Raw genomic sequence first — 13,155 nt, 5'->3', positions numbered from 1 at the left:
CCCCTTCTTCTGCTAATAAATAGTCTAATACCATCCAGTGTTGAAATATTGCAGTTCTCATCTGAGTAGCCTGGTCAGCAAGAAGGTCAAGAGCTGTAGCTGTCTGGTTACTTACTATTTCAAAGACAGCTTGTAACCTAATTATCCGGTTTAGATTATAAATGGGTTCTCTGGCACCTGATATGAATTCATTAGGATTCCAAGTGGCTGGTCCGTAGTGTTGTATGATTCGTTCAGGTGGCCATTCATCTTCACCCCATCTTTGGGTGCTCCCTCCAGCCAGGGATACATCAATTGACCGCTTTTCTCTAATTAGATCATCATGTACCTTGATTCCTAAGTGATTTCCCTGAATATGTGGTAGCAGAAAGAGCAGTGGTCTGATATACCCCACACAACATATTCCTGACCAGTTTGGGGGTAACCTGTGATGTGCATGTTGGCCACAAATCCAGTAATGCCCCTTTAAAGCCCAGGTCCCATTGGCAAAGGGACCTTCCCAATTTTCATGGTCAATTGGAGAGTCAAAATACAGCTTACTCCCTGGGCCCAGTGGTCCCCCAACAATGGTTGCCCCACCATAAGAATCACAGTAATTGCATTTCCAAGCTCCCACATGAGGTTTCCACCTGCAGTTTCATCCCAGATCTGTTTTGTTAGATTTGGACCAGAACCTATTAAAAAGGGTTCGAGTTCCATTTTGATGTTGCCATTTCCACTGGTAGTCACGGATAACATGTGTCCTACTTGTGGAATTATCTCGGGGACAGCTTAAAAATAAGGGGTCAAAAAACTTATCCTTCCCCACTGCTTTACAGCCTTCTAAATCTTTCTGGTAATTATGATAGGAGCACTTTACCCAGCTACCATTTGTGAGCTTAACATGCGTTTGATTCCATCTGCCTTGATATCTGGAACAATCATAAGGAAGGCAGTTGGGGGTCCAACAATCTAAACCCAAAGATAAACTCCAGTCACAAACGCTTTTTCCCATGTTTATGCTTCCTGTCCTATTTAGACAGTAAGTGCCTTTTTCAGAAGAATGAAGCCGCCATGGACTTCCTTCTTCATCCCAAAATCCTGTTCCATTACGGACCTCACTCAGGGTGCTAATCTACTATTGATGTTCAACTGGGCTGGCCACCCATGGCCCGTTTTCAGATTCTCCTGGCCCTCCACAGACCTAACAATTGCTAAGGTTAAAGGTTTTTGCTACTTCTTCTCCTAAGGTCAAAAAATTATTTTCCCATTCTTGGCCCCAACCTAACTGATAATATAAAGGGAACATTATTAAGAGAAACATTCTGATTGTGTTATCTAATTTCCTAACTTAATTTTTACTTTCACGTTGTCTTCCACACCACCTGTGGCGAGTGAAGGCACAGAAAGAGCTTAACATAAAGAAAACAATGACAGCAAGGGTTGGCCCCCAGTGCCTGGAGATCTGAGAGGAGGGATGCCCACACAGACTATTTCAGCAGGCACTCTGTGGGTGGGCACACGAGGCTTCCCCCGATGTCGACGCCCTGGCTGCTGCTCCAGTCCCCTCCTGCCGAGTGTCAGTCGCGGCTTCCCGTCCTTCTCCTGCAGCTGAGATGTCCAAATCTCTGGGGCTGCAGAGACCTTGACCCGAGTGTGATGGGTCCAGCCGTGTTCAGCTGTCTTGACGGCTGTGTCTGTGCTCAGCAACACCTGGAAAGGTCCACGCCACTTGGCCACCAGTGGTGCTTCTTCCCACTCCTTAACCAGGACCCAGTGTCCCGGTTGGATGTTGTGAACAGCAAAGTCCAAAGGCAGGGTCTGTGCCAGCTGAGCTTCCTGTCGAAGAGATTTCACAAGAGACAGTATCCAGCCACATATTGTTTTAAATACACATCACTTATCTCTATCCCCCCACTCGGCTGAGAATTACAAGGGTAAGGAATTCCAAACATCAATTCTAAGGGAGATAATTGAATATCTCCCCTGGGTCTGGCTCTTATTCTTGCTAAAGCCAGGGGCAGGAGCCGTATCCACGGCATTTTAGTTTCTATCACCAGCTTCAGGAGATGTTTCTTTATTTCTCCACTCATCCTCTCAGTCCGGCCCGAACTCTGTGGATGCCAGGGGGTATGGAGGTTCCACTGTATCCCTAGAGCAGTCATAACTCCTTGAAGAATTTTTCCTGTAAAATGAGTTCCCCTATCTGAATCTATTGCTTCCACCATCCCATATCTTGGAATTATTTGTTCCAAAAATACTTTAACAACTGATCCTGTAGTTGCTGACACAGTTGGAAATGCTTCTGGCCACCCGGTTAATTGACATACTATTACCAGAAGATATTTAAATCTTGCCACTCGAGGCATTTCAGTAAAATCCACCTGGCATCTCTGGAAGGGACGTACTGCCCAACGCCTCCCTCCCCTGGCCAGTTTCTTTGTAACATTGTTGTTGGTTTTAGCACAAGTTAAACAACATTCAATAGCTCGCTTTGCCAGGCTAAAGAGACCAACAGCAGTGTTCATTTTGAGGAAGGCTTCTGCCAGTCCTCGGGAGCCCCAATGACTCCCTTCATGAAGTTGTTTTAACAATTGTAAGGCTAGAGCTCTTGGTATCCACTGCTTACCATCCCTTGTAAACCAATTATTTTCTCTTTCCTCTGCCTCACTCTTTTTAATTATCTCAAGTTTCTCTGGTGGAAAAGAGAGTTTCTCTGGCAGCGGTGCAGTTACTGGGAGCAAAGGCGGGATCTTAGAGACTTCTGGCAACAATGCAGCTTTTCGACCTTCTTCATCAGCCAGTCGGTTTCCTATTGCCTCCTCCGACCATCCTGCCTGATGCCCCTTAATGTGGATTATTGCCACCTTTTTTTGGTAAATTCACTGCCTCCAATAGGCGAGAGATTAAGTTCTCGTGAGCTAATGTCTTTCCTCTGCAGCTTAATAAACCTCTTTCTTCCCATAGTTTTCTAAAGGCATGTATTACCCCATATGCACATTTAGAATCAGTAAAGATATTTACTGTCTTGTCCTGGTATAATTCACGGGCTCTCACAAGCCCGTACAGCTCTGCTGTCTGAGCTGACCAGGTGTGTGGTAACCTCCCCCCTTCCTTTAATTGCTTCCCATTCACGATAGAGTATCCTGTAAATCGTTTCCCTTCTACCACCTTGGAGGACCCATCAATGAACACATTCTCTCCCCCAGGCCAGGGAACATCCCGTAAATCTTCCCTAGCCCGTAAATCTTCTCTAGCCCGTGTCTGGAGGTCTATAACCTGGATACCATAATGGATTTTTTCCTGGTCCCCCCTTTTCTCCAGGGCCATTTAAATAAGAGACTGGATTAAAAGTTTCCCCACCTTTAAATTCTAAATCCTCCTGTTCCATTAAACAAGATTCCTACTGTAATAATCGAGCACTCGTCATCCACTTAGAGGCTCTCTCAGTTAACAAAGCTTTAATCTGATGTGGGACTTTAACAATGAGATCCCCTCCCCTTGTCAGCTTTCGGGCCTCAGCCACCATCAGAGCTGTGGCTGCACAGTTCTGCAGACAATGGGGCCGCCTCTGGCCACCGGGTCTAACAACTTAGAAAAACAGGCAACAGGCCTCCGTGTTCCCCCATGCTCTTGCACCAAAATTCCTTTAGCATGACCCTGTTTGACATCCACATATAGCTGAAATCCTTTTTCTGCATCTGGAAGAGCCAAGACTGGGGCCTTAACCAATTTGTCTTTTAATTTCTTAAAGCTTTTCTCTCCTTCTGGTGTCCATACCACGACATTAGGACTGTTTTGAATTAAAAGTTATATAAAGGTCTGGCCACCACAGAAAAGTCCTCGATCCATGCTCTACAGTACCCCACCAACCCTAAAAACTGCCGTAACTCCTTTTTAGTCTGGGGTAATGGTACCTGTAAAATCCCTTGTATCCTTTCTGGATCAATACACCGTAACCCTTCAGACAGAATGTGTCCCAAATATTTCACCTTCTTTTCTACTAACTGTGCTTTTTTTTTTTGGATACTCTAAGTCCCTTTTTTTGCAAGAAAATTAAGCAGCTTTACAGTAGCCTCTTCAACCACCTTTTCCTGTTCCCCTGATAAGAGCAAATCATCTACATACTGCAACAACTTGACTCCTGAGGGTGGAGTAAACTCTCTTAATATTTTCTGTAAAGCTTGCCCAAACAGAACTGGTGACTCTGTATATCCTTGAGGGAGTACTGTCCATGTCAATTGTTGTTTTATCATTTTCCCTCCTTCCTCCTGTTCCCACTCAAAAGCAAAATACTGTTTACTATCTTCTGTGATTGGACACCCCCAGAAAGCATCCTTCAAATCCAGTACAGAATAATACTGATGTGAAGAAGGGATTTGATTCAGGATTGTGTATGGATCTGGAACCGTGGGATGCCTTGGTTTGACAATATCATTTATTATTCTTAAATTCTGCACTATTCTGTAGGTTCCATCTGGTTTCTTAACCGGCAGGATAGGAGTGTTATAGGGAGACATACACGGCTCTAAAAGACCTGCTTTTAGCAGGGACTCAATAACAGGCTGTAACCCCTTCTTTCCCTCCCTTGAAAGAGGGCATTGCTTTTTAGACACCACTTGTCCTGGTTGCTTCAAAGTAATTTGGAGAGGCTCTATGTCCAGTTTCCCATATTTCCCTGGAGCTGCCCATACATCCGGATTTATTTCAGCACAAGCCTTCTCAGACATTTTACACAAAGCTATCACAGTTTCGGACTCCGTGTCACTTTTTTACAATGCTAATTTGCATTCCCATTCTAGCCATCAAATCTCTTCCCAGTAAATTACAACCACAATTAGGAACAAACAAGAATTCATGCACTTCAAATCTGTCCCCCACATCTATTAACAGCGGTTGAATAAAATGCACTCGCTCATCCTTCCCGCTTACTCCTTGAATAACCAAGGATCTTTTTTTGACAATTTCCCCCCCTTAGGTATAAAATTTAAGGTGGACCGAGACGCCCCCGTGTCTACCAAAAACACACACCTCCTCTCGATCCGGACCCACCTTAAAAGTTATCAAGGGCTCTTGAGTGGTGGGTCTTTGGTATAATAGGAGCCCCTGACACCCCTAACAATCCATTTCTATTATTCTCTGGACTTCCTCCTCCTGAGGGTCCAGTTGTTTCTGCGGACACTCATTTTTCCAATGCCCTTCTGCCCTGCAGACAGCACACTGGTTCTTCCCCAGCCGCTGTTTGGGTCGGCTGTCCCCTGCCGAGGAGGGAATCCCTCTGCCACTTCCTTGTGGCCGACCCCGTCCCCTCTGTCCCTGGGGACCCCTTGGACCCTGCGGTTTATTCCTCTGGGGCTGCAAAACCTCTGCCATCATCCTTGCTTTAGCTTCTGCCTTTTCCTCATCCCTTCTTACATATATCTGCTGTGTTTTTCTAACCAATTCCTTTAGAGGCTTATTTTGCCACTTTTCATCTTTTTGTACTCCTTTCCTTATATCAGGCCAGGCCTTAGTAACAAATTGTACTTTAAGCAATGTGTTGAAGGCTGGCCCTTCAGGATCCATTCCCCCGTGCTTCCTCAAGGCATCCCTAATCCTCTCCAACCAATGAGAAGGGCTTTCCTGTTTCTCCTGTTCTAACGACAGAGCCTTAGCTATGTTGTTCGTTCTGGGAGCCGCTGACTTGATTGCCCTGATCAAATAAGCACGGCAATCACGGTGAGCCAGACTGGCCTGGTTATTTGGGTCCCACTGGGGGTCTGCCTGGGGGATGGCATCACCCACCGTAGGTGCATTGGGTCCAGCCCCCCCTGCTGCTTGTGGGTGTTCATCCTCCCACAGCTGCCGAGCTTTCTGCAAAATCATTCGTTTCTCTGATGACCCAAACAAAATTCCCAAAAGAAAATCCCAATCCTTCCATGTATAATCCGCATTTCCCAAATATTCCTCTATCTTTTCCCCCACCCCTATGGGATCATCCAAATATGGGGGTAATTCTTTTTTTCAACCCTCTTATATCCTGGGTAGTGAGTGGTACAATTACAAACCCAAATCCTCCCCCTTGACCCCCCCAAAGGAACTTGACAGAGTGGCATCTGGTGTACCCCTGTCTCTTGGGGGGCTTCTGATGCCCTAAACTGAGTTCAAATTCTAGTTCTGGGGGGTGATACAACATGCTGCTCCCCTCCCCCTACACCATCATCCTTCTCAGGTGAGGCTGTAGGAATAACATTTCCCTGATCCCCTTGCTCTGAAAGTTGAGGATACAGAAGACCTGCAGCTGGCCCTGGGTCAGCTGGCAACGGTGGAGGACAAGACGGGAGAAGGAGCTGAAAAACATCCCAATCCTCACCACTTTCCTCTTCCTCCTCTTTTTACTTAACACATAAATTTCTCTTGTTCCTTGTCTGACCCATATTAATCCACATTCCCTTTCAATCCATCCTTTCCAATTCTCCTCTAAATACCTCCACAAAATTCGACACAAATGAATTTTATCTGTTCCATAAGGTGGCCATATAAGTCCCCTTGCCAGCTTATACTCTGGCCACACAAAATAATAATATTTTCCATCATTTCCATAGTTACTTCTGGGTGAATATACAATCTATCCCAAGACCTCAGCATTCACCCCAAGGGACTCTCCGGGGGTATTATGGGATCGTCATCCCTTTTGCCGGGGCCCCTTCGCGGCTTCACCTTTCCAACCCTCTCTGGGTGCCCCGTTTTACCTGTGCTACCCTCCATGGGTGCCCTCCCAGGGTTGCTCCCCGAAGATCCCATTTTACTCACCGGTGAGATTTTCAGTGGTCCTTCCCTGCGGACTCTTCACGGACCCCCCTGGTCCGCCACTCGTCTGTCTCCTGGACAGTCTCGGGAACCCAATGGATCGCCCGGTACCGGCCGGCACCAAGGGGAGCTGATCACCCAAACTGGGTGAGGCGCCTTCAGCTCCACTCGCTGCCCCGGACGGTGGAAAGATCCCGGATGAGCCCCCAAAATTGTCAGGAAAATTTATCGACAAACACCAGAGGTTTATGTCCAAAAAGGAGACAGAGGAGTCCTTTTTGCTTTATTTGAATAAAGGGAGAGGCCATGGGACATTCCCCTGGCATCTCTCAAATTTTTGGAGGACGCAGCCTCCTTTTTATCCTATTTTCCCGGCCGCATTTCCCTCTCTCTTTCCGCATTGGCTGAGGTACTTGAGAGGCACAGACTTCCCGGAACGCCTGATACCTGAAATTCCCCTCTAATGTATAACCCTCCCTTTTCATTTTTATTTTTTATAGAATTCATAGTTTTCCCCCCGTTGCTTCTTTCATCTTTTGATATCCAATTTCATTTATCAGCAGCCTTACAGTTTGTTTGTAAAGGCAAATATCTCTTTCCATTCATCAATCAGTGGAATCCATCCCATTGTTACTTTTATCTCTCAGTGCTTAACCTTATCTACAGGCAGATCCAGAGCTCATTTTTAAAGACAAATTCAACATTCCTCTCAGCCCAGAGGAGAATCTCGCACAAAATATTCTCCCTGTGTACTGCACGACAAGAAATATTCTGGGGAAAATACAGTGGCAGCTGAGGCTTGTGGAACTCCCAGAATACTGAGCCTGCAGAGGAGGCAAACAGCCCTGGCAGTGCCTGAGGGGACTTCTCCTCACAGACTCCTCTCAAAGTGTGTCACTTGAGCACGGGAAGGCTTTCAATCCTTTGCCTTTCCTTCCTCCTGTGCTGAAATTTAAGACTCCTCCTGAGAAAATACTGACCTACAAATAGTTCTCCATTCCTCAACAAAGCTACTCAGGTGCTCAACTTAAGAAAGAGCAAAACAAAAGGTATTCAGTAATTTCCCATCAAGGCCTATTTGCAGAGAAACCCCACCATATGGGAGCAAATATTTATTAGCATCAGTTCACACAAAAGAAAGCCAACCCTATATTAAGCAGCGTTTTAAACGAACTTGAATTCGTTTTCCTCACATATCTGCTGGACTGGTTTGCTCCTTTTTTATCCTTGAGAGAATATTAGAACCATTTGCTCTTGACAGGACTCCTTGGGTGGTCCCCAGCGCTGGCTCCTCACCACGCCTTGCCTGGGCTGTTAACGCAGCCTGTCAGCACCACCTGACTTTGGCAGCCTGTTCAGGCCTCGGACACGGCTGGTGCCACGGTCCCATCTGGTGCCACGGTCCCATCTGGCTCCTGGCGTGTCCCTGCTGCTGGAGGAGCCCTGCTTGCACTGCTGCCTGCGTTCAACAACGCCCGTCCTGCTCCCCAGGCAAAGAGAGACCAAAATCACTGCTTTGGGCAGCTCGTTTGAACGAGTTGAACACTTACTCATCTCTAACACAGACCTCTTAACATCCACACACCAACACCAGGAAGTCACCTCATCTACAGAGGTGAGGAAGCCTGAGCGAACAGAAGGTCAGCATTCAAACACATCGAGTTTTTAATTTAGTGGAAGCACTCACTCGTTCACCAGCCTTACTTGTCAAACTGGATTGTGCGATGCTATTTCTCTTGCTTGTGTTAGAGAGAAACCAGGGAGAAATCAGCTAAGAAATAAGAACCACACTTGGGGCTCGGGCTTGGCAGACAAAGGGAGCAGGGCGGCACCTGCCCGCTTTGCCCGAGTCCCTGCTCCTGCCGGACAAAGGCGGACGCGGCTCCGTGCGGGGCGAGCCGGGCGCTCCGTGCCGGGGCCGGGGCCGAGCGCTCGGGCGGGCGGCGCTCAGGATGCTCGGGCAGCGCCGCGGGCCGGGCGGGCGCGATGGAGCCGCCTGAGGGCTGGGACCCCTCCGGGCGGCCGGCCCGGCGCACGCAGTGGCTGCTCAGCGCCCTCGCCCACCGCTACGGGCTGGAGCGCGGCGTGGAGAACGAGATGGTCGTGCTGGCCAGCGGCCCGGAGCAGTCCCTGCAGGAGATCTTCCAGCAGCGGGACTGCGCCGGGCCGGGCCGCATCCCCGGCGAGGAGTCCCGCACGCTGTGCCGGGCGCTGGCGCCGGAGGAGGCGGCGGAGCCCGAGGAGTGCGCGGGGCTGTGGGACGGGCTCTGGGCCGAGCTCACCTTCCGCCAGCTCCACGCGCGGCTCCGCGGCCGCTTCAGCACCCGCGCGGGGCCGCGGCTGCCGCTGGGCCGGGAGGGCGAGCACATCGAGAGCCACATCCGCCCGCGCAGCCCCCGCCGAGCCCGAGCGGCGGCCGCCGGGGCCCTGCTCCCGAGAGCGCTGCGAGGAGATGGTGGCGCTGGAGCGGGCCGAGGAGCGCATGGCCGAGCTGCAGCAGGAGAAGGGCAGCCTGCGGCAGCTGCTGGAGGACGTGCGGGCCGCCCTGCAGAGCAGCGATGCGCGGTGCCCGGCGCTGCGGCTGAGTCCGGGCCGGCTTCTGCACCGCGCTCCCGGCGGCGGCTCGGGTGGCCCCGGGCGCTTCAGGAGAGATGCTGCTCTCGGAAAGTCAGTGTTTAGAACCCCTCCACCTCCCCACTGAGACCGAAGTTGCTCGTTCATCCTCGGCATTAACTTTCCAGTAAAGTTTAGTTACAAGGGAGGCTTTTAGGAGAAATGTATGGCACCGGTGTGCCATTAAATATGTTTGTGATGAGCACTGTTCAAAGTGTAGGGGAGTTCAGCTTAAGAAACCCACGTGTACAATGCTGCTGCTGCTTCTCCTGCACGTGCAGCCAGGATGTGCTGATAGCAGATGCTGGGTATGCACTGCTGCAGGGTTTTTCCTGAAGTAAGAAAGAATTTTGGAATTCTTCCCTGCACAAGCACGTGCCTCAGTCATAAGTGCCTCAGAAATATCAGAAGTTTGTCTTCTTCAGAGTGTGGTCACAAGGGTTCAGAGTTGGAGCCAGTTCTGCGGGCAGGCTGATGAATAGTCTGGGGCTCCTCTGCAGAGCCCCATTCATTCTGGGGCTGCTTTCTGCTGGTTCTGCTGGACTGGCTCGAGTGAAACACACACCCAATTAACAGCAGTTAAATTACTCTGGCATGAAACAGTGGGGAACAGGCAGAGCAGTGCAGGGCAGCATGGACCAGTTGTTCTGGCAGATCTGACGAGGTCTGGTTTGATACAGCACTCACAGAACTCTGCTCCACCTGTGACACTTCCACTTGCAGTAGATGACTCTTCCTCTTCACAATATCCAGCAAGGCAGGTCAAAGACACTTTTACCATTTTCATCTTCAAAAGGGAGATGAAATCAGCAGCAAACATGAAGTAACCAGTCAGAGGTCCAGGGAAGAAACAAAAGAACAAAGAGTAGTGGAAAAAAACAGGTGGAACAGTGATCCTTATCTCTGTGGGAGATATCCTCTGCTAATGGGCCATCTGTTAAAACCAGGTGGGGCAGTGTTCTTTATCTTTTCCACAACCCATCCTTCCTCCAGGAAGATATCTTCTGTTAATGGGCCATTGAGTGCCACTGCATGACTGATAAAATTCCATCATCCCATTGGGAGATGCTCCAGCCAGGGGGAGGAGCCAAGCCTTTCCTACCTAGATAAAATCTGAGATTTGGAGCACCAAGGCATCCCTTACCCACTGGTTTCCAGAGGACAAGAGCTACCAGACCTTTCTACAGCATCACTACTACAACAAGACCACTTCATTGGGACTGCTACCACCACCCTAACTAGCGGCATGTCAGGTTGTATTCTGATTCTGTCAGTTGTTTTCTTTTCTACTATTGCATGTATTTTATTTCTCTTCTCTTTTTCCCTCTAAAATTGTATTTCAGATTTGGAGTCTCTCACTGGTTTTGCTTTCAAACTAGAACAGTTTTGGAGGGGATTTTGGCTGAAGCTTGATATTTGGGGTGTTTTTGATCCGTGTGTTAAAGTTTGGAGGATTTTGGGTGGGAGTCTTGGTGTTTGGGAGGTTATTAGGGACACAAGATGCTCAATGACTTCCAGAGATGAACTTGGGCAAGGAGGAACACCCAGTTTATGGAGCTCTCTTCTTGTTATTTCCCTCTAAACCAGGAATTTTCATTCCCCAGGTGTGCAGGGATGGACGCAGAAAAGCCCTGGAGTTCTCTCAGGAGGAGGAGCTGCAAACCCATCCCAGGGAGCTGCGAGGAGGAAAGACCCTCCCTGAGCCGGGAAGGCGGCCGGAGATCGAGGCAGAGCTCAGAGCTGGTGGAGAAGCCTCCTGGAGGGGAGAAGCCCCACAAGTGCTTGCAATGTGAGAAGAGTTTCAGGTGGAGCTCTGATCTGATCCAGCACCAGAGGATCCACACTGTGGAGAAGCCCTACGAGTGTGGGGAATGTGGGAAGGGCTTCAGAGACAGGTCCCGTCTTATCCGGCACCAGAGGATCCACACTGGGGAAAAGCCCTACGAGTGTGGGAAATGTGGAAAGGGCTTCACAAGGATCTCTCACCTGATGTGGCACCAGGTGATCCACACAGGGGAACGGCCCTACACCTGCTTGGAATGTGGGATGAGCTTTGGGTGGAGCTCTGCCCTGAGAAAACACCAGCGCATCCACACCGGGGAGAGGCCCTACGAGTGTCCCAAGTGTGGGAAGAGGTTTCAGACCAGCTCCAATCTCCTCCTACACGAGCGGATTCACACAGAGGAGAGGCCCTTCCGCTGCCCCGACTGCGGGAAGGGATTCAATCTCAACTCCACCCTCATCAGGCACCGGCGCATCCACACCGGGGAGAGGCCCTACGAGTGTCCTGAGTGTGGGAAGAGCTTCTCACAGAGCTGTAACTTGACCAAACACCAACGGAGTCACCACTAAGGGAAGCCCTGTGAGTGTCCCGAGTGTGGGAAGAGCTTCGTGCTCTGCTCCAGCTCCATCCCCCATGGGAGGATCAGTGTTGGATGATCCCCAGTGACCCCCGTTGGGCAGAACCCTGGTGATCCGTGGTCCTGGTGATCCCCATTGGGTGGGGGAAGAGGTTGGAGATACTTCTTTCCCTTCTCCTTGTGCTGCTGTGATTTGATTGTAATAAATTCCGTTGCTGTGCCCAGGCTGGGTCTGTTGTTCCCATGCAAGTGCTCGGGGTGGGATCTCTCCCATTGCTTCTCTCAACTCCCAGGCTTCTCATCAGCCAATCAGAGAAAGCACCAAAATAATTGAGCCAATCAGAGCGCGCGGCGCTGATGACCCCTCAGGCAGTCCCAGAGCGCCCAGAGCTCCTCACCTGGACTCCACCCGCGCCCCGCCCCCAGCGCCCCCCGCCAGGAGAATTTGGGGAGGGGGAGGTGTCAGACCCTGCCCGGCGCTGGCCATGGGGCGTGTGGGGCAGCTGGGGCCCTACTGGTGCCACTGGGAGCCCCCCGGGCTGGGGGCACGGAGCTCTCGGGTGAGCGGGAGGGGCGGGAAGGTGTCCCAATCCACTGTTAGTAGAGGGGGGAGTCATGATGCTTCATTTTGATCTCAGAGGTACAAAAGACAAGAACAGAAGGACAAATCAGGTTGCTCTAAAAAAATTGCACTTTATTGAGGGCGAACAACTCAGTTTTGTGATAGAATGAGAGTTAAAGAGAGAGAGACAGAAAGGGGTGAATCATGGTTTTAAAAAGTTAAGATTTTTGCTAAGGGTAAAAGTGGTTTCCATGACCAAGATGTAAGTTAGGTAGGTAAATGCTAAGTTAATAATTACTAGATGCTTAGGCTAGAGCTAATTGGTATAATTATCTGCTATTATGAATTTATGTATTGAAAAAGGTAAAATAATAAACCGTTAGTCACAAAGGACAAGGCCTTGGATTGTTCCAGGAGGTCACAGAGACCTGATGAAGACTTTCCTGAGTTTATCCTCTGAGACCACTGACCCATTTCGAGAGCACCAACCCAATTCAAGAGAAGAACTGTGCACGGGTGAAGGACGAATGGGCTCATTTTAATATGGGGTGGGGATGGGAGGTGCTGGGGTTATGCACATGTATTGTATGTAAGATCTGGGGCAATAAATAGAGGGCAAAGAACCTTGTTCGGGGCGGTCACACCTTTGGGAGGTGACTCCCGTGCCGGTGAATAAACACACCACTTTGTAACTTTAATTAGTTACAGCGCCTTTGTCCGTGATTATTCCGGTTTTTAACGATTCAGGGGGACAAACTGCGGTCCTGTGGGGACACTGCAGGGACATCGTAGTGACCCAAAACAGGACAGGCGACATCAGGTTGGCCCTGATGTCCCCAAGGCAAGGACACC

General features: G+C 49.7%; 1 pseudogene; it reads right to left on the bottom strand.

Moving 5' to 3' along the window:
- The window catches only part of LOC148218056 (uncharacterized), a 28,173-nt pseudogene that overhangs the window by 2,872 nt on the left and 12,146 nt on the right, over nucleotides 1-13,155 (bottom strand).

This window comes from Sturnus vulgaris, unplaced genomic scaffold (assembly GCF_052056855.1).
Source record: "Sturnus vulgaris isolate bStuVul1 unplaced genomic scaffold, bStuVul1.hap1 Scaffold_195, whole genome shotgun sequence".
Classification (NCBI taxonomy): Eukaryota; Metazoa; Chordata; class Aves; order Passeriformes; family Sturnidae; genus Sturnus; species Sturnus vulgaris.
This window is presented reverse-complemented; position numbering and strand designations above follow the sequence as displayed.